The sequence below is a fragment of the Ranitomeya variabilis genome, chromosome 1 (genome assembly GCF_051348905.1).
Source record: "Ranitomeya variabilis isolate aRanVar5 chromosome 1, aRanVar5.hap1, whole genome shotgun sequence".
NCBI lineage: Eukaryota > Metazoa > Chordata > Amphibia > Anura > Dendrobatidae > Ranitomeya > Ranitomeya variabilis.
The window spans coordinates 25,840,637-25,861,815 of NC_135232.1; the positions used below are offsets into that span (position 1 = coordinate 25,840,637).

General features: G+C 46.7%; 1 long non-coding RNA gene across 2 annotated transcripts; it reads left to right on the forward strand.

Annotated features, from left to right (window-relative positions):
• The first annotated feature begins 2,015 nt into the window (after nucleotides 1-2,015).
• LOC143793660 (uncharacterized) lies at nucleotides 2,016-19,852 on the forward strand. 2 transcript variants are annotated; one of them, XR_013220178.1, is made up of 3 exons: nucleotides 2,016-2,710; nucleotides 2,953-3,042; nucleotides 19,468-19,852. It is a non-coding gene; the product is annotated as an uncharacterized LOC143793660 (long non-coding RNA). The 2 variants fall into 2 exon arrangements; XR_013220177.1 differs by lacking the exon at nucleotides 19,468-19,852 and adding an exon at nucleotides 16,086-16,386.
• Nucleotides 19,853-21,179: the final 1,327 nt, after the last annotated feature.

Consider the following 21,179-nt stretch of genomic DNA (forward strand, 5'->3'; position numbering starts at 1 on the left):
GAGTCTCTGACTCCTACAAATCCCTGGTCTTGATGAATCGGGACTGATGAGTTTAGTTTTTATTAAATAACAAAATTATTATTATTATTTATTGTTATAGCGCCATTTATTCCATGGCGCTTTACATGTGAGGAGGGGTATACATAATAAAAACAAGTACAATAATCTTAATACAAGTCACAACTGGTACAGGAGGAGAGAGGACCCTGCCCGCGAGGGCTCACACTCTACAAGGGATGGGTGAGGATACAGTAGGTGAGGGTAGAGCTGGTCGTGGGGAGAGTGGGCAGCCATTTACTGTAATGGATAGGTTCGTTGGGGGGGTCGTGTGAGATGGGGGAAAGATGATGAATTCTGTTTTGTCCATGTTAAGTTTGCGAAATCTAGCGGAGAAGAAGGATGAAATAGTGGACAGACATTGAGGGATTCTGGTTAGTAGGGAGGTGATATCTGGTCCAGAGATGTAGATCTGAGTGTCATCAGCATAGAGGTGATACTGAAAGCCATGAGATTCTATGAGCTGTCCCAGGCCAAAGGTGTAAATGGAGAAGAGCAGGGGCCCAAGGACTGAACCTTGTGGGACTCCGACAGATGGGGGCGAGGTGAGGAGGTGGTGTGTGAGTGGGAGACGCTGAATGTCCGGTCTGTTAGGTATGATGAGATCCAGGATAGGGCCAAGTCTGTGATGCCAAGGGATGAGAGGGTCTGTAGTAATAGGGAATGGTCCACTGTGTCAAAGGCAGCCGACAGGTCGAGGAGGAGGAGGACAGAGTAGTGTCGCTTGCTCTTGGCAGTTAATAGGTCATTGGTGACCTTGGTTAGGGCAGTTTCAGTGGAATGGTGTGACCGGAAGCCAGATTGTAAGCGGTCAAAGAGGGAGCAAGAAGGGAGATGGGAGGATAGTTCAAGGTAGACGTGTTGTTCCAGTAGTTTTGAGGCATAAGGGAGAAGTGATATAGGGCGATAGCTAGATACAGATGATGGGTCAAGTGAGGGATTTTTGAGGATAGGTGTGATTGAGGTATGTTTAAAGATAGAGGAGAAAACACCAGTTGTTAGTGATAGGTTGAAGAGATGGGTTAGGGTTGGGATGAAGACTGTGGTGAGGTTTGGGATGAAGTGGGAAGGGATCGTGTCAAGTGCACAGGTGGTGAGATGGGATCTTGAGAGTAGAGTGGCGAGTTGATCTTCTGTAATGGTGGAGAAATTGGTTTTGGAGGTGGAGGGCTGGGAAGTCGGGAGGAAGGGCTCTGGGGGTTGTTGACCAAAACTGTCTCTGATGTTATCAATCTTCTGCTTGAAAAATGAGGCAAAGTCTTCAGCTGAGATGAGTGGGGAGGGAGGAGGTGCTGGGGGATGGAGGAGAGAATTGAAGGTGTTGAATAACTGTTTAGGGTTGTGAGACAGGGAGGATATGAGAGATGAGAAGTAGGTTTGTTTAGCTGTGGCGAGTGCGGTCTTGAAAGTAGTAAGGGACTGTTTGAATGCGATGAAGTGCTAGTTGGAGTGGGATCTTTTCCATCTCCACTCAGCAACCCTGGAAGCTCGCCTCAGTTCTTTGGTCAGGCTGGTGTGCCAGGGCTGTCTGTTGATTTTGCGAGCTTTGGTATGTGTGAGGGGCAAGAGATTCCAGAGCTACAGCTATTGTGGTGTTATATAGAGCGGCAGCGGCATCCACACTGTGTAGGGAACAAAATACAGAACTTTGTAAAACAAAACAATATAGTTTCTGTCTTCATTTTCCAAGACGAGTTGCTTTTTTTTTTTTTTTTTACTTCTGTCAATGGAGCCGTGTGAAGAGATTTTTTCGTGATGATGAGCTAATGTTTTTATAGATGACATTTTGATAAATTTTTATTGCATTTTTTTTTGGGGTAATTGCAGAGACCAAAATACACCTCACCTTGTTCTCAGCTCACCTGGTATCGGGTAACTATTTGTATAAATTATTTGGGTAATTATGCATGTTTACATTTTGACATTTTTATAGTTGGACATAAAGGGGTGATTTTAACGTTTTTTAAATATTTTTTATTATTTTTTTAACTGTTTCTTACATTTCAATAGTCCCTTTAGGGAACTTGAATCTGTGATCGCTTGATCGTTTATGCCCTACACTGCAATATTGTTGCATTGTGGAACTGTCACAGGCGGGGTTTCATACGAGCTTACAAAAACAGATTTCAGTAGATTTGTCCTTTACTGCATTTTTGCCAGAATAAATTTTTTTTGCAAATCAAAGCAACCATTCGGCCATGAACTTTTTCTCAGATCGTGCCTCTTGGTTACTTGTTTTTTTTTTACTGTTAAGGCAGAGCATATACCCAGGACTCCAGCTCTTGGTTCAGCTCTGCTACATTGCTGGGCTCTGCTATCTTACTACAGTGAGTCACTGATATAATCAACTCATCCACACTGCTGGGCTCTGCTATATTAATGCTTTAATAATCTGATGTACTCAATTCTGCTACTTCGCTGGGTTCTGCTATACTGTCACTCTATATCTCCTATACTGTTAAGCTCTGCAGCATCGATGAGCCTGCTCTGCTGAGTCGCTGTCTCGCCTCTGCTTCATCGATCTCTGCACCACGTGGCCATGAAGTCGCAGTATATAAAATTGTCATCATGACACCGGAGTCTGAACCACTTGGCACCACTAGGATTTACGTCTGAACCTCGGTTATAAACCCCACATCTGGAGAACATTTCTGTGAGTGGCTGTTTATAAGACGGTATTATTATTACTGTTATTAATGGCTTTTCTTTCTGAATTTTAGCCATCGGACATCTTGCCAGGTTCTTAAGTAAAAAGAGTTGATGGTGGGATTACGAGGAGATGAACCCTTAATGAACAGCTCGAGATACAGCAAAAAAAAATCTGGAGATTGAGTAAAGTTTTCCTTTCTTGATACTTTATCAAAATAAGTGAAATGAATCTTTTTGTTTCTCCAGAACAAATATTACATTAAGTAAGATGAGATCCAGAGGGAACGGCTTATAGAATGAAGAACGTCTCATAGATGACAGATCGGGATTTACAGGGTATAACTCTCACTAATAGAATTACAAAGTAAAATATGGAGAGATTGTACAGAGAAATTCCACTATCTATCTATCTATCTATCTATCTATCTATCTATCTATCTATCTATCTATCTATCTATCTATCTATCTATCTATCTATCTCTCCATCCATTCATCCATTATCTATCATCATCTATTTATGTATCTATCTATCTATTTATTATCTATCTACTATCTATTTATTATCTATCTATCTATCCATCCATCCATCCATCTATTATCTAGAAAAAGAAAGCGAGAAAGCAGCAACAGGCAGGCAGCGTACCTGGGTAACGACCAAACCTCAGTATAAAAGACAAAAAATGGAGGCAGCACACCAGTTAAAGGTGAAAAAATGCTATTTAATAGCCCTAAATGGCGACGTTTCGGCTCAAAGATGTGAGCCTTTTTCAAGCAACAAACAAATGACAGTGTCCACCTTATAGGTGCATACATTTACATAATTAATAGATTAGATATACAATTAAGAAACATCATCAAAAGTTTACATGATATTCGGACATTAGTATAAATGCGTAAGAAACCATCTACATAGAATACAAATAAAGTGCACATACTGCCATATAATATCGCTCCATTCTCGGCGTCCATTGCCTCCTACTGCGCATGACAACTCCCCTCCAATCAAAGAGCAGTACTCCCGCGCATGCGCGGCAACATCCAAACAGGGACATCGCCATTTGCGAAAAGGGAATAGGTAATTGTAGCGCCCCCACTGCCGCAGGGCCGAGGGGTACCCGGTACCGGGCCTCTGAGTCTCTGCTCTGGGGTTGTCACGGTGGCTAGACCCGGTCCGTGACCCTGCTGTGGGGCGTACAATAAAGGTGGAGGTATAGGATGATGTTGCGGTGCAGTGGTTGTGAAGTGCCGGTCGCAGTAAATAACGAGGACACAGGTTGCAGTCTCTTTACCTATTTACTGAAGATCTCTGGATCCTCAGTCCGGAATCCGGATAACCAGGCTGCGCAAGTCCGGCCGGTCCAATGGCACCTCCAGAGTTCTCTTTACAGGTGGAAATCTGTGCCTTCCTGCTAGCGCTATGTGTTGCGGTCCTTCCCTGCTGTTCTTACGGAAAGTCCCCACAACTGTTGTGTCTGTTTCTTAAGTTCCCTCACAACACGATTAGATGATGTTCTGCTAATCCTCCGTCCCTCCCTGATGTTACGGTTAGGACGGCACCCGTATGACAGGTAGGCTCGGAGCTCTTCCGGGACCCTAGAGACGCCCCTCTCCACAAGTTGCCCCCCAAGACTGCATAGGTGATTTAGGTGAGACAGCCCGCCTGAGACTGACTGTCCTGCCGTAGGTTCGAAGTATTGCCTGAAGCTGTATATAGAAATACTTCCTCGGTGTTTCCGGCCACCGGTTGTTTGCGCCTCAGTAGGATGTTGCCTCGGTCTTACAGCACGACTCCTACTGGTATTCTCCTTGTTGCTTTGATCTTGTTTCTCACTCAGCACAATCTATCTCGCTTCTAGTCCTTCCTTGGGCACCGCCGCTATTTTGAGCAGGCACGGTCCCGTTACGTTCTGTCCAGTTGCCAAGCCTCTGTCAGGATCCCACCCCTGACAGGGGCCCTACCGAGTCTTCCCCCACAACACCCTCTGCCACAAGGTATTGCCTGGTTCCAACCCAGTCAGCTTTCTCCCTAACTTCCTGCCTGACCCCCAGTTTTACCAGTATGTGAGGAGTGGCCTAGTGAATAGAACCCTTAGCTCCCCCTGGAGGCCCGGTGGTGAAATGTATTGGTGTCTGTGATACCTGGTCAGATGAACTCCTTCAGTGCCATCAGACGTACCATAGCTCCCCATAGCGGCGGAGCCACAATACTGCAACGACCAGGACTCTGGGGCGCTGCACTCCCCCCCGGTTAAATCCAGTACTCCTGGACTGGGAAGAAACAACAATACAGGTTAGCAAAAAGACATACAATCAGGGGTGGGATTCAGCCGGTACGACCCGGTACGGGGCAGCCGTTTACTAAAATTTCTAGCTGCCAGCGTTCCGGTAATCAGGGCCGTATTTCCCACTAGGCACTTGAGGGCACGTGCCTAGGGGCGGGAGGATGCGGGGGGGCGGCGCCTGAGCAAGGTGTGTTTTTTTAATAATGCGGGGTAGCGCCCATCCAAACCCACCCGCCCTCCCTATCTCTCTCTTCCCTATCTCTTCCCTATCTCCCTCTTCTGGCCCCTGCGCTGCGCTATCACATATGCTGCAGTGGAGGCCGGGAGCTGGAGGAGAAATACGTCACACTGCAGGCCCCGCCCCCTCCTCGCTGTGGCGCCAAGTTCAGTTGGTTCCTGCCTGAGCACCAGCTGCGGGGGAGGATGGTGTGAGGATTGTTGTGTCCAGGTCAGTTGTCCGCTGCTTGGTGTGTAACTGCTGGTCCCAGCATATCCGACAGCTTCAGCGCTAGCAGGAGAGGCCGGCCCGCTCAGCTACAGACTGCACAAGATTATGCTGACAGGGGCCCTGTTCTTGTTGATGCTGCCGTCTGCGGTGAGGGAAGGAGCATCACACGGAGCCTCACACTGTGATTCCCTCTGCTGCTGCCTGTGCCCTGCTGCTGACATGAGGATGTGAACAGAGGGGGAGGTGCTGAGAGGAACATCACAGTGATCAGGACATGGTTAATGTCCTGCTTCAATTAGGGGGCCTCTGCAGTATGTGGCCGCCCTGCCCCATGTACACCTTCCAGCAAGGCTTTTTTTTATTATTCTGGAGCTGCTGTAGAACCATAAATTCCAGCATTCCCAGCCTTTGTGTAAGGGGGACTTGTACCTTCACGCCCTGACTTTTTTATTCTGTAGCTGCAGAATAACTACAGGTTTAGGTTACATGTCCTGTCGTTCTAATTATGGAGATGTAGGACTGCAAATCCCAGCATGCCCTGTGGTTGGTACTGTAGGGACTGCAAATCCCAGCATGCCCTGTGGTTGATTCACTAGGGACAGGTAGTGATGGCTACTAGCCAACATGTGCGGCACTTGCGGTGAGACAAAAAAACACTGCTAGCAGTGTTTTTTTTCCGTTGCTGCAAGTGCCGCACATGTTCGCAAGTCCCATAGGGAATGAATGAGGCCGTGTGATGTTACTGTACACCGGACATGAACTACCGGCTTTTCAAAGGACGCCGGTGCATAAAAATCGGAAAGAACTCACATGGTGCGAGTGCTGTAGGATTTTTTTTCTTTGCACCCATTGACTTGCATTGGCGATTCTCAGCTGATATACGAGTGAATTGTCCTGTGCAGTACATTTGCTTTAGTCGTTTGTTTCTTTGAATGACTTTAATACCGTATGTCACAACGTATTCTTGTCATTAAGGGAGACAAAATGTTTCAAAAAATATGAATCGTGCCACTGGGCGTGGCTTATTAGTATGGGCGGGGTTATTGAAAATGGGCGTGGCCAAAATTCCGGCCACCGCGACTTAGAGGACCTGTTGTTAAAAATTTGAATCCAACCCCTGCATACAATTTTGAAAATGCAATACAATAAGTATGCTTGAACAATGCTTCCCTTTATGGGAGGTGAGGACACTTGAACGTGACAAACTTGGTTAAACAGTATAAATTACAGGCTATAAATAACTCCTGTTACCCAACCGGGTATTCTACTTAGTGCAAACTTTTAGATAATAAATTAACATTGCCTTTAAGGACGTATACTTCCTATCCACTAAAGACTTATTTATAAAACATTATAATATTAATTAACTTTTCTCTTTCTTTAAGTCTGCAGGACCGTCTGTCCTAACGGCACCAGACCTTCTGCCTCTCCTTTCTATACAGGACCGCCCCTTTCAGCCCGGGCCTACTGCCTTTTCAACCACTATACACAGTATAGAACATAACATACTTTCAGTTTAGGAGCACTGAGCCATCTCCATATGGCTCCTAGGAGGACTCACCACTAACCCCTACGGGCTCACTTCCTGTCCTCTTTTTCTAACACATTATTAAACACTTTCTACAAAACATTAAACTTCCTTCATTACTTTCTTTCGGGGAACACTATCAGCATTTCTTTACAATTAACTAGTTCGATACATATAACTTGTACATGTAAGCATTATCATCTCTTTCTCTCATCAAGACATTATTGCTATCTATCAGTCTTAAAGCAATACGGTTCATCAGCGTAATACGTGGACATCCCCTTTAAGAGGGGACCAAGTCTTAATGAGGTAGCATATCTTCTCAGGCTACCAGTCCGTACTCAGCAAAGGCTCCGGTGCGGTATCTTCGCAAAGAGTCTCTCTCTAAGTAAAACCAGTAGGGTGCACCTTTAAGAAGGTGCAAACTATTTACAAAAAGTTTGTATCATGCACTGTTCATGATGGCGGCAGTTCTTGATAACAGGAAACAAAAAGTAGAAAAACAAACCAAACAATAGGGATCCCGGGTCAACAAAGGGATCCCTTTAAGAGTTAACCCTAGACGGGTTTAGCAGCAAAATCAGAAAACAAACAGTTAACTATTTACAATAATGCAGTATTCTTTCTTACTGGAACCACACAGGCGGCAGCACCGGTGGAGGCAACCCCTCAGGACATTGCGCACCACCTGGTACTGCATAAGGGGGAGTGTTGTCCCAACTGGGGGTCTGCGTACCCACCGTCTTCCGTCCTGGTGCAGCAGGAACACCGGCCACCTGAGGAAGCGCCTCCTTGGCCACAACAGCGGTGGTGGTGGCAATACTGCAGGTCGTGGTCTTTACAATTGTACAAGTGGGAGTGACCACGGTGGTTTGGGTGGTGGTCGTGGGTCGACCACAAGGCGGTACTTTGGCTACAGGGGACGGCTTTTCCGGCACCTTGGTCGGGGGTTCCGTCGGCTTTTTCTTGCGGACGTTCAAAGCGAACCACCCCTTCTCCCCAAAGTGCCTGGTGTAGGTAACGCTGTCCCCCGGGTAGAGGTCCCGATCGGGGTGGCCCTCTCTGAGATGAGACTCCACATCCCGGCGATTGACAAAGACTTCAGCGTATAACCCCGACTCTTTAATGAAGCCCCAGCCTCCGCGGAGCTTAAAGTCAACTACAATGCCCTGCCTGCGCGGGGCCTGGTGAGTGGTGGGGTCCTTGCGGGCCCGGTCCTTGACCGCCAGATCTTTTTGATGGTGGGCCTCCAGCCCAGCCTGGTACTCCTTTTCTCGCTCCCTCCACTGCTGTTCTAGCTGGACCTGGTATTCTTCCCAGCTTAGGGCCTGTACCATCTCTCTCTCCTGGGTCTTCACCCCAGGGAACCCCATAAGATTGGATCCGGGGTTCACCCAGTGGCACACTGTGCGCTCCGCGTGGACCTCACACAGCAAGGGGGTGGGTGCGATCGGGGCTCTCATGCGGTGTTCCATGCCCGTGGCCTCCTCCCATGGTAGCAGGCGTTGGAGTTTATGGGTCCCAGGGAGAGGGGGTGCTGCAACGGGGCCCACTAACAAATCCTCCTCCGGCGGGACAGGGTCGGCGGACTCACCAGCCGGCGTAGGCTCCTCCTCCGCGACGGGTTCCGCTGGTGGTGTCAGCGAGGACCTTGGCAGCAGCATAGGATCCGATGTGAGAAGGCTGCTGTCCGGCGCCGCCTGGCGCAGAGCCTGGGCCTTCATCTGCAGTTGAAGAAGCTGGTCGAGTAAGCTCTCCATCTCGACCTGCAGGAGTTCGGTGCTGTCCACGGGGAACTGGCCGCTGCGCTCATCCGGGTAGTCGGGGGAGACGTCCGCTTCAACCCCACTTTCGGTCTCGGAGCTGCTGGCCATGGCGTCCTCCACGTGGGTCACTTCCTGGTCTTTTTCCCGCTCTCTCCTTCGTGGGCGGTTCCGTTTTCTCTGTCTCCGCCCTCCATTGAGGATTAGGAGGCGGATCTCTGCTGCTGACGGACACGTCCTCACCGTGCAGAAATATTTAGACTGGGCGGCCATTGTCCTTCGCGCTCTCCAGCTTGTCTACGCCCACTCCACGCCCCTCTTCTTCTCCTGCGCTTCTTCTCAGCGCTGCAATGGCGGCGGTTTTGGCAGTAAATGGCACAGCACAGTCTTTGCAATAAAGTACAGTCCAAGCACAATAAATCACAGTTCCAAGGCACACATGACCTGATCCTTCAGGCTTAAGTAGATCCTGTTCGTGACGCCAAGTTGTAGCGCCCCCACTGCCGCAGGGCCGAGGGGTACCCGGTACCGGGCCTCTGAGTCTCTGCTCTGGGGTTGTCACGGTGGCTAGACCCGGTCCGTGACCCTGCTGTGGGGCGTACAATAAAGGTGGAGGTATAGGATGATGTTGCGGTGCAGTGGTTGTGAAGTGCCGGTCGCAGTAAATAACGAGGACACAGGTTGCAGTCTCTTTACCTCTTTACTGAAGATCTCTGGATCCTCAGTCCGGAATCCGGATAACCAGGCTGCGCAAGTCCGGCCGGTCCAATGGCACCTCCAGAGTTCTCTTTACAGGTGGAAATCTGTGCCTTCCTTCTAGCGCTATGTGTTGCAGTCCTTCCCTGCTGTGCTTACGGAAAGTCCCCACAACTGTTGTGTCTGTTTCTTAAGTTCCCTCACAACACGATTAGATGATGTTCTGCTAATCTTCCGTCCCTCCCTGATGTTACGGTTAGGACGGCACCCGTTTGACGGGTAGGCTCGGAGCTCTTCCGGGACCCTAGAGTCGCCCCTCTCCACAAGTTGCCCCCCAAGACTGCATAGGTGATTTAGGTGAGACAGCCCGCCTGAGACTGACTGTCCTGCCGTAGGTTCGAAGTATTGCCTGAAGCTGTATATAGAAATACTTCCTTCGGCGTTCCGGCCACCGGTTGTTTGCGCCTCAGTAGGATGTTGCCTCGGTCTTACAGCACGACTCCTACTGGTATTCTCCTTGTTGCTTTGATCTCGTTTCTCACTCAGCACAATCTATCTCGCTTCTAGTCCTTCCTTGGGCACCGCCGCTATTCTGAGCAGGCACGGTCCCGTTACGTTCTGTCCAGTTGCCAAGCCTCTGTCAGGATCCCACCCCTGACAGGGGCCCTACCGAGTCTTCCCCCACAACACCCTCTGCCACAAGGTGTTGCCTGGTTCCAACCCAGTCAGCTTTCTCCCTAACTTCCTGCCTGACCCCCAGTTTTACCAGTATGTGAGGAGTGGCCTAGTGAATAGAACCCTTAGCTCCCCCTGGAGGCCCGGCGGTGAAATGTATTGGTGTCTGTGATACCTGGTCAGATGAACTCCTTCAGTGCCATCAGACGTACCATAGCTCCCCATAGCGGCGGAGCCACAATACTGCAACGACCAGGACTCTGGGGCGCTGCACTCCCCCCCGGTTAAATCCAGTACTCCTGGACTGGGAAGAAACAACAATACAGGTTAGCAAAAAGACATACAATTTTGAAAATGCAATAACAATAAGTAAGCTTGAACAATGCTTCCCTTTATGGGAGGTGAGGACACTTGAACGTTACAAACTTGGTTAAACAGTATAAATTACAGGCTATAAATAACTCCTGTTACCCAACCGGGTATTCTACTTAGTGCAAACTTTTAGATAATAAATTAACATTGCCTTTAAGGATGTATACTTCCTATCCACTAAAGACTTATTTATAAAACATTATAATATTAATTAACTTTTCTCTTTCTTTAAGTCTGCAGGACCGCCTGTCCTAACGGCACCAGACCTTCTGCCTCTCCTTTCTATACAGGACCGCCCCTTTCAGCCCGGGCCTACTGCCTTTTCAACCACTATACACAGTATAGAACATAACATACTTTCAGTTTAGGAGCACTGAGCCATCTCCATATGGCTCCTAGGAGGACTCACCACTAACCCCTACGGGCTCACTTCCTGTCCTCTTTTTCTAACACATTATTAAACACTTTCTACAAAACATTAAACTTCCTTCATTACTTTCTTTCGGGGAACACTATCAGCATTTCTTTACAATTAACTAGTTCGATACATATAACTTTTACATGTAAGCATTATCATCTCTTTCTCTCATCAAGACATTATTGCTATCTATCAGTCTTAAAGCAATACGGTTCATCAGCGTAATACGTGGACATCCCGTTTAAGAGGGGACCAAGTCTTAATGAGGTAGCATATCTTCTCAGGCTACCAGTCCGTACTCAGCAAAGGCTCCGGTGCGGTATCTTCGCAAAGTGTCTCTCTCTAAGTAAAACCAGTAGGGTGCACCTTTAAGAAGGTGCAAACTATTTACAAAAAGTTTGTATCATGCACTGTTCATGATGGCGGCAGTTCTTGATAACAGGAAACAAAAAGTAGAAAAACAAACCAAACAATAGGGATCCCGGGTCAACAAAGGGATCCCTTTAAGAGTTAACCCTAGACGGGTTTAGCAGCAAAATCAGAAAACAAACAGTTAACTATTTACAATAATGCAGTATTCTTTCTTACTGGAACCACACAGGCGGCAGCACCGGTGGAGGCAACCCCTCAGGACATTGCGCACCACCTGGTACTGCATAAGGGGGAGTGTTGTCCCAACTGGGGGTCTGCGTACCCACAGTCTTCCGTCCTGGTGCAGCAGGAACACCGGCCACCTGAGGAAGTGCCTCCTTGGCCACAACAGCGGTGGTGGTGGCAATACTGCAGGTCGTGGTCTTTACAATTGTACAAGTGGGAGTGACCACGGTGGTTTGGGTGGTGGTCGTGGGTCGACCACAAGGCGGTACTTTGGCTACAGGGGACGGCTTTTCCGGCACCTTGGTCGGGGGTTCCGTCGGCTTTTTCTTGCGGACGTTCAAAGCGAACCACCCCTTCTCCCCAAAGTGCCTGGTGTAGGTAACGCTGTCCCCCGGGTAGAGGTCCCGATCGGGGTGGCCCTCTCTGAGATGAGACTCCACATCCCGGCAATTGACAAAGACTTCAGCGTATAACCCCGACTCTTTAATGAAGCCCCAGCCTCCGCGGAGCTTAAAGTCAACTACAATGCCCTGCCTGCGCGGGGCCTGGTGAGTGGTGGGGTCCTTGCGGGCCCGGTCCTTGACCGCCAGATCTTTTTGATGGTGGGCCTCCAGCCCAGCCTGGTACTCCTTTTCTCGCTCCCTCCACTACTGTTCTAGCTGGACCTGGTATTCTTCCCAGCTTAGGGCCTGTACCATCTCTCCCTCCTGGGTCTTCACCCCAGGGAACCCCATAAGATTGGATCCGGGGTTCACCCAGCGGCACACTGTGCGCTCCGCGTGGACCTCACACAGCAAGGGGGTGGGTGCGATCGGGGCTCTCATGCGGTGTTCCATGCCCGTGGCCTCCTCCCATGGTAGCAGGCGTTGGAGTTTATGGGTCCCAGGGAGAGGGGGTGCTGCAACGGGGCCCTCTAACAAATCCTCCTCCGGCGGGACAGGGTCGGCGGACTCACCAGCCGGCGTAGGCTCCTCCTCCGCGACGGGTTCCGCTGGTGGTGTCAGCGAGGACCTTGGCAGCAGCATAGGATCCGATGTGAGAAGGCTGCTGTCCGGCGCCGCCTGGCGCAGAGCCTGGGCCTTCATCTGCAGTTGAAGAAGCTGGTCGAGTAAGCTCTCCATCTCGACCTGCAGGAGTTCGGTGCTGTCCACGGGGAACTGGCCGCTGCGCTCATCCGGGTAGTCGGGGGAGACGTCCGCTTCAACCCCACTTTCGGTCTCGGAGCTGCTGGCCATGGCGTCCTCCACGTGGGTCACTTCCTGGTCTTTTTCCCGCTCTCTCCTTCGTGGGCGGTTCCGTTTTCTCTGTCTCCGCCCTCCATTGAGGATTAGGAGGCGGATCTCTGCTGCTGACGGACACGTCCTCACCGTGCAGAAATGTTTAGACTGGGCGGCCATTGTCCTTCGCGCTCTCCAGCTTGTCTATGCCCACTCCACGCCCCTCTTCTTCTCCTGCGCTTCTTCTCAGCGCTGCAATGGCGGCGGTTTTGGCGGTAAATGGCACAGCACAGTCTTTGCAATAAAGTACAGTCCAAGCACAATAAATCACAGTTCCAAGGCACACATGACCTGATCCTTCAGGCTTAAGTAGATCCTGTTCGTGACGCCAAGTTGTAGCGCCCCCACTGCCGCAGGGCCGAGGGGTACCCGGTACCGGGCCTCTGAGTCTCTGCTCTGGGGTTGTCACGGTGGCTAGACCCGGTCCGTGACCCTGCTGTGGGCCGTACAATAAAGGTGGAGGTATAGGATGATGTTGCGGTGCAGTGGTTGTGAAGTGCCGGTCGCAGTAAATAACGAGGACACAGGTTGCAGTCTCTTTACCTCTTTACTGAAGATCTCTGGATCCTCAGTCCGGAATCCGGATAACCAGGCTGCGCAAGTCCGGCCGGTCCAATGGCACCTCCAGAGTTCTCTTTACAGGTGGAAATCTGTGCCTTCCTTCTAGCGCTATGTGTTGCGGTCCTTCCCTGCTGTGCTTACGGAAAGTCCCCACAACTGTTGTGTCTGTTTCTTAAGTTCCCTCACAACACGATTAGATGATGTTCTGCTAATCTTCCGTCCCTCCCTGATGTTACGGTTAGGACGGCACCCGTTTGACGGGTAGGCTCGGAGCTCTTCCGGGACCCTAGAGTCGCCCCTGTCCACAAGTTGCCCCCCAAGACTGCATAGGTGATTTAGGTGAGACAGCCCGCCTGAGACTGACTGTCCTGCCGTAGGTTCGAAGTATTGCCTGAAGCTGTATATAGAAATACTTCCTTCGGCGTTCCGGCCACCGGTTGTTTGCGCCTCAGTAGGATGTTGCCTCGGTCTTACAGCACGACTCCTACTGGTATTCTCCTTGTTGCTTTGATCTCGTTTCTCACTCAGCACAATCTATCTCGCTTCTAATCCTTCCTTGGGCACCGCCGCTATTCTGAGCAGGCACGGTCCCGTTACGTTCTGTCCAGTTGCCAAGCCTCTGTCAGGATCCCACCCCTGACAGGGGCCCTACCGAGTCTTCCCCCACAACACCCTCTGCCACAAGGTGTTGCCTGGTTCCAACCCAGTCAGCTTTCTCCCTAACTTCCTGCCTGACCCCCAGTTTTACCAGTATGTGAGGAGTGGCCTAATGAATAGAACCCTTAGCTCCCCCTGGAGGCCCGGCGGTGAAATGTATTGGTGTCTGTGATACCTGGTCAGATGAACTCCTTCAGTGCCATCAGACGTACCACAGCTCCCCATAGCGGCGGAGCCACAATACTGCAACGACCAGGACTCTGGGGCGCTGCATAATACTTAACTGTGCATGCGCTAACCGCGCCGCGCCCCCTGCAAGCAATATAGGCAGATAATAGCGAGATAATAATAAAAAATAAGATTATGTAAATTTATGGACCTACTCGTGTAGAAAATACTGCACTGTGTGAACTGGCCCATGACGGCGACATCACCATCAAACCTGAGGATAAGGCCGGCGTCACACTAGCGAGTTTTACGGACGTATGAGAGGTGCAGAACATACGGATTGCACACGGTACAATGATTCTCTATGGCCTAGCTCCTATCTGCTGTATTTTACGGATCCGTATTATACAGTCTGGTACGGCCGTAGAAAATCGCAGCATGCTGCGTTTGTCAGCGTATTGCGCAAAAAATCCACCAATGAAAGTCTATGGGGGCGAGAAAAATACGGATTACACACGGACCAGCAGTGTGACTTGCGAGAAATACGCAGCGGTGTTCTCTAGAAAAGCCGGTAATTCAGTGCGGTGTACAGTATAATCACAGTGACAGAATAGAATAGGTAGAATAAATGTCTACACATAGAATAGGTATATATATACAGACACATATATATGTATATTTATATTTCATATAGCAGAAAAGCCGGTAATTCAATTGCCGGCCTTTCCTCTCTCCTTCACAAACCCGACAGGATATGAGACATGGATTACATACAGTAAACCATCTCATATCCCTTCTTTTATTACATAGTCCTGTCTAGTAATGTAAGAAGTGTCTCTGTGTAAAATTTTGAAGCTCTAGCTATTAAATTAAAGGGTTAAATCCCGGAAAAAATTGGCGTGGGCTCCCGCGCAATTTTCTCCGCCAGAAAGGTAAAGCCAGTGACTGAGGGCAGATATTAATAGCCTAGAGAGGGTCCATGGTTATAGGCCCCCCCCCCGTGGCTACAAACATCTGCCCCCAGCCACCCCAGAAAAGGCACATCTGGAAGATGCGCCTATTCTGGCACTTGGCCTCTCTCTTCCCACTCCCCTGTAGCGGTGGGATATGGTGTAGTGAAGGGTTAATGTCACCTTGCTATTGTAAGGTGACATTAAGCCAGATTAATAATGGAGAGGCGTCAATTATGACACCTATCCATTATTAATCCAATAGTACGAAATGGTTAATAAAACACACACACATTATTAAAAAGTATTTTAATGAAATAAAGACACAGGGTGTTTTAATATTTTATTATACTCTCAATCCACCTGAAGACCCTTGTCACCTGAAATAAATGTAAACAAAACAAACAACAATATCCCATACCTTCCGTCGTTCAGTCTTGTCCCGCGCTGTAAATCCATCTGAAGGGGTTAAATCATTTTACACCCAGGAGCTCTGCTAATGCAGCTGTGCTCCCGTCTGTAAAACTTTGTGAATGAATGGAATGCAGGGGAATGTCCTGTAGTTACCTCGAGTCGCGGTGATGCGCCCTCTGCTGGATGAACTCATATGAACTCGACCGTGGTAACTTTTCTGAAAAGTTCCCAGGCTTGAGTTCATATGAGTTCATCCAGCAGAGCATTAATCAGCACAGATACACAATAAGATAACAGAGACCCCAAACATTTTGTCGAGAGCCAGAGAAACATCTTAGATTCCGCATTACTGACCATGTTCCAATGCTCAGACGGGGAGGAGATAGGACTAAAATATTAAAAACTAAAGAACTAGAATGGATTTTCAGACTCATGGATTAAATGTAGAATATAAACTGAATTGTACATGATAGAGTTTGCTTGACTTTTATTCCTGCTCTTAATTTCACTCTTGTCCCGTGGTTGTAGTATGTCTATAAATTTACATAATCTTTTTTTTATTATCTTTTACAGGTACAAGTACAATGAGAGAGGATCTGGAATTATTATGACTCATCCCATGAGCTTCTTCTGAGATAACACTCTGTAGTAGCAATTTTGCAGTAATAGACTTAAGTTAATGCAAAAGGTTTTTATATTTCGCTGACACTGGTTGAGCTTATAATATATATATATATATATACTCTTATATTATTTTAGAACTTTGCACCGCCCTGAATAAAGAGAGATCGGGTCATGTGGACCTTCTCTCATACGTTGCATAGATGCACTTTCTGTGGATCACTATATATAGGCTTAATCATTGATGTTGGCATAATGCAATAAATAATAATAAGTAGTGACGTCATTTTTTCCTTTAAAATAAATTATTTTGTAGATAGAGCATTGGCTTCCTAATGTTACTGGGATAGATTTTTCCAGCTCACTGTGTGCTTTCCCGCCGCTGTTGCTGGCCGGGGGCGCTGCGCGGTTAGCACATGTGCAGTTAAGTAAATACCTATTCCCTTTTTGCAAACGGCGATGTCCGTGTCTGGATGTTGCCGCGCATGCGCAGGAGTACTGCTCTTCAATAGGAGGGGAGTTGTCATGCGCAGTAGGCGGCAATGGACACCGAGAATGGCGCGATATTATAGTCTGGGGTGAGTCATTATACTAAATAAGTATACCCTAAGATAATTACCTGTCTTTGTTATATTTCATACACTGATTGCACTATATGCACTTTTTTGTATTCTATGTCGATGGTTTCTTATACATTTTTCATTAATGTCCGAATATCATGTAAACGTTTGATGATGTTTCTTAATTATTGTATATCTAATATATTAATTATGTAAATGTATACACCTATATACACCTAGCTATCTATCTACAGTTGTGCTCAAAAGTTTACATACCCCGGCAGAATTTTTGCTTTCTTGGCCTTTTTTCAGAGAATATGAATGATAACACCAAAACTTTTTCTCCACTCATGGTTAGTGGTTGGGTGAAGCCATTTATTGCCAAACTACTGTGTTTTCTCTTTTTAAATCCTAATGAGAACCCAAAACATCTAATGGACCCTGATCAAAAGGCCACACACCCCATTCCTTAATACCGTGTATTGCCCCCGCTAACATCAATGACAGCTTGAAGTCTTTTGTGGTAGTTGTGGATGAAGTTCTTTATTTTCTCAGATGGTAAAGCTGCCCACTCTTCTTGGCATAAAGCCTCCAGTTCCTGTAAATTCCTGGGCTGTCTAGCATGAACTGCGCGCTTGAGATCTCCCCAGAGTGGCTCAATGATAATGAGGTCAGGAGACTGAGATGGCCACTCCAGAACCTTCACTTTGTTCTGCTGTAGCCAATGACAGGTCGACTTGGCCTTGTGTTTTGGATCGTCATGTTGGAACGTCCAAGTATGTCCCAGGCGCAGCTTCCGGGCTGATGATTGCAAATTTGGCTCCAGTATTTGCTGATAACGTGCTGCATTCATCTTTCCTTCAACTTTGACCAAGTTTCCTGTACCTTTGTAGCTCACACATCCCCAAAACATCAGTGATCCACCTCCGTGCTTTACAGTAGGAATGGTGTTCCTTTCATCATAAACCTTGCTGACCTCTCTCCAAATGTAACATTTATGGTTGTGGCCAAAAAGTTCAATTTTGGTCTCATCACTCCAAATTACCTTGTTCCAGAAGTTTTGAGGCTTGTCTCTGTGTTGTTTTGCGTATTGTAGGCAAGATACTTTGTGGCATTTGCGCAGTAATGGCTTTCTTCTGGCGACTCGACCATGCAGCCCATTTTTCTTCAAGTTCCTCCTTATTGTGCATCTTGAAACAGCCACACCGCTAGTTTTCAGAGAGTCCAGCATTTCAGCTGATGTTATTTGTGGGTTTTTCTTTGCATCCCGAACAATTTTCCTGGCAGTTGAGGATGACATTTTTATTGGTCTGCCTGACCGTGGTTTTGTATTGACAGAGCCCTTGATTTTTCATTTGTTAATCACAGTTTGAACGCTGCTGACTGGCATTATCAATTCCTTGGATATCTTTTTGTATCCCTTTCCTGTTTTATACAGTTCAACTACCTTTTCCTGTAGATCCATTGACAATTCTTTTGCTTTCCCCATGACTCACAATCCAGAAATGTCAGTGGCTGGATGAAAGATGCAAGAGTCTGTCTGGATCCCAGAAACTCACTCAGCTTTTATACACACACACTGATTACAAGCAAACAGGTCACAGGCGAGGATGTTACTTTCAAACCCATTTGTGTCAACAACTGTGCATGTTATCAGGCCAAAATCACCAGGGTATGTGAACTTTTGATCAGGGTCATTTGGATGTTTTGGGTTGTTGTTATGATTTAAAAAGAGAAAACACAGTAGTCTGACAATAAATGGCTTCACCCAACCACTAACCATGAGTGGAGGAAAAGTTTTGGTGTTATCATTCATATTCTCTGAAAAAGGCCAAGAAAGCAAAAATTCTGATGGGGTATCTATCTATCTATCTATCTATCTATCTATCTATCTATCTATCTATCTATCTATTATGTATCTATTATCAATCTATCTATTTATTATATATCTATAATTTATATATCTATTATCTACTATCTATATATCTATCTATTATCTATCTATGTAGACAGTATGAGGAAGACAAGTGTGAGGCGGCACAGTATGGAGACTGAGTCGTATGGAGGGATGGTATAAAGAAGAAGTGGTAGGAGAATGTAGGAGAGGAAAAAAGTAAAAAAAAATCAAATAGAAAATAAATTTAAAAAATCAAATAAAAAATAAGTAAAAAAACTTAAATAAAAAATAAATTAAAAATCAAATAAGAAATAAGTAAAAGATCAAATAAACAAATATAATTAAAAAGAAATAGAAAATGAATTAAAAAAAATCACATTATACTTACCCTTCCTAGGCCCTCGCCTGATTTCTTATGCTGGTGCCGCCTCTGTAGTCATTGCTATCAGTGTCGTGCCTCACACTCCAAATGCTCCATGCAAATGAAGTCCTGAAAATGAAAATATGAACATATTTAATTTGTTAGAGATGAATTCACTCATCTCTATTCAGCTCCATTGAAATGAATAGGGCTGAGCTGCAGTACCACCAATGACCTGTAGACAAAAGTGGTGCTGTTTTTAAAAAGTAGCAATGTTTTTCTGATGCTGGACAACTTCTTTCTCATTGTTTTTCCTTGGTTGATTATTTCTGTCACTAAATTAGGGGACACCGCCTTCAAAATGTCATGAATGGCAGCTGTGGGTGGAGGAGACGCTCAGATGTTCCTCCGGGTGTTTTGTTTACATGATGCGTTGAGGACAGATGGGAAATTGTCTCTGATTCCCATATTCCAGGCAATATTATTGTTTCTAAATGCCTGCTGATTTCTTTCCAGCGGGGATTCTGCCTGCGGACTGCGCCAAATGAAAACCGCCTGTTCCCCCGGCACCGAGCTGCAGACAACGAGGAAAGTCGCATGTTCTAATAGGAGCAAGGAATCCGAGCGAACGGACGATGCAGTGTGGGGGATGACTCTTCTCACTATTAGTACAGTATAGAGGTTCACAAGCTCCAGACCCGGACCTCCTCCCCAATCCCTGGCACACTTTCATTGTTTCCCATACCTGTGGTTTTAAGGCCTTACATTTTTTAATTGTTCAAATGTTGAAATAAATGTTGCCTCTTTTTTTCTGACATGTGGGAGCTAATGTTTATGTACATTTTATATTCAGATTCTCTTATATTTTGCTGATATCTCTACCTTTCTTTCTTTCTTTCTTTTTTTCTTTCTTTCTCTTTCTTTTTTCTTTTTCCTTCTTTCCCTCTTTTGCTTCCTTTCTTCCCTTCTGCTTTTTTATTTTCTTTCTTTTTCTTTCTCTCCTTCTTTCCTTCCTTCCTCTCTCTATCCTTCTTTGTCTCTCTTTCTTTCCTTCCCTTCCATCCATTCTTTTCTTCCTTCTTCCATTTCTTTCCTTCCTTTCCTCCATTCCTTCTTTATTTCCTCCCTTCTTTCCTTCCTTCCCTTCCTACCTTCTTTCTTCCCTTCCTTCTTTCCTCCCTCCTCTGCTTCCTTCCATCCATCCCTTCCTCTTTCCTTCCTTTCTTCTTTTCTCCCTTCCTTCCTTCCTTCCTTCCTTTTTTCCTTCCTCTATTCTTTGGTCCCTTCGTTCCATCCCTACCTTAATTCCTTCTTTCTTTCTTTCTTTCTTTCTTTCTTTCTTTCTTTCTTTCTTTCTTTCTTTCTTTCTTTCTTTCTTTCTCCTTCCTTCCCTCCTTTGCTTCCTTTCTTCCCTTCTGCTTTTTTATTTTCTTTCTTTTTCTCGCTCCTTCTTTCCTTCCCCTCTCTCTTTCCTTCTCTATCTCTTTCCTTCCTTCCTTCTATACTTCCATCCCTCCCTTCCTTCTTTCCTTTCTTTTCTTCCTTTCCTTCTTTCTTTCTTTCTTTCTTTCTTTCTTTCTTTCCTTCCTTCCCACCCTACCTTCTTTCCTCACTTCTTTGCTTCCTTCCATAGATTCCTTCCTTCCTCTTTCCTTCCTTTCTTTTTTCCTCCCTTCCTTCTCTTCCTACATTTGTTGCTCTCTTCCTTCTTTCTGCCTTTCTTCACTCCCTCCGTTCTTTCCTCCCTTCCTTATTTATTTCCTCCCTTCTTTCCTTCCTTCTCCTCATTCATTCCTCTTTCCTCCCTTCCTTCCCTTCCTTCCTCTTTCCTTTCTTCTTTCCTCCCTTCCCCCTTTCCTCTCTTCCTTCCCTTTTTCGTACACTTTGTGCCTAGTATTTATGTAGTAATGGCCAGAATGCCTTTCTAGTGAATATAGGTCGGTTGTGCTCTTGTGGTGGACCCTGTTGCTCTGCTCGTTACCAGACACAGCTCGGATACGGTAACGATCCATTCCCCTGTGTGTCCATCACGTCACCGTCACCTGGACAGACGGTTTTTGCCAGAATTCTGATGTAGTATACCAAAAGCTTTGCACTATTTGATGTCGGGCAAAAATTTTAAAAATTTTCATACTTTTTTCAACAGTGTTTGTCAGTTTCGACAACTTTTTGAAAAGTGGTCGGCGCTTTAGAGGGAAAGGGCGTAATGTAGTCAATCATCGAAACTA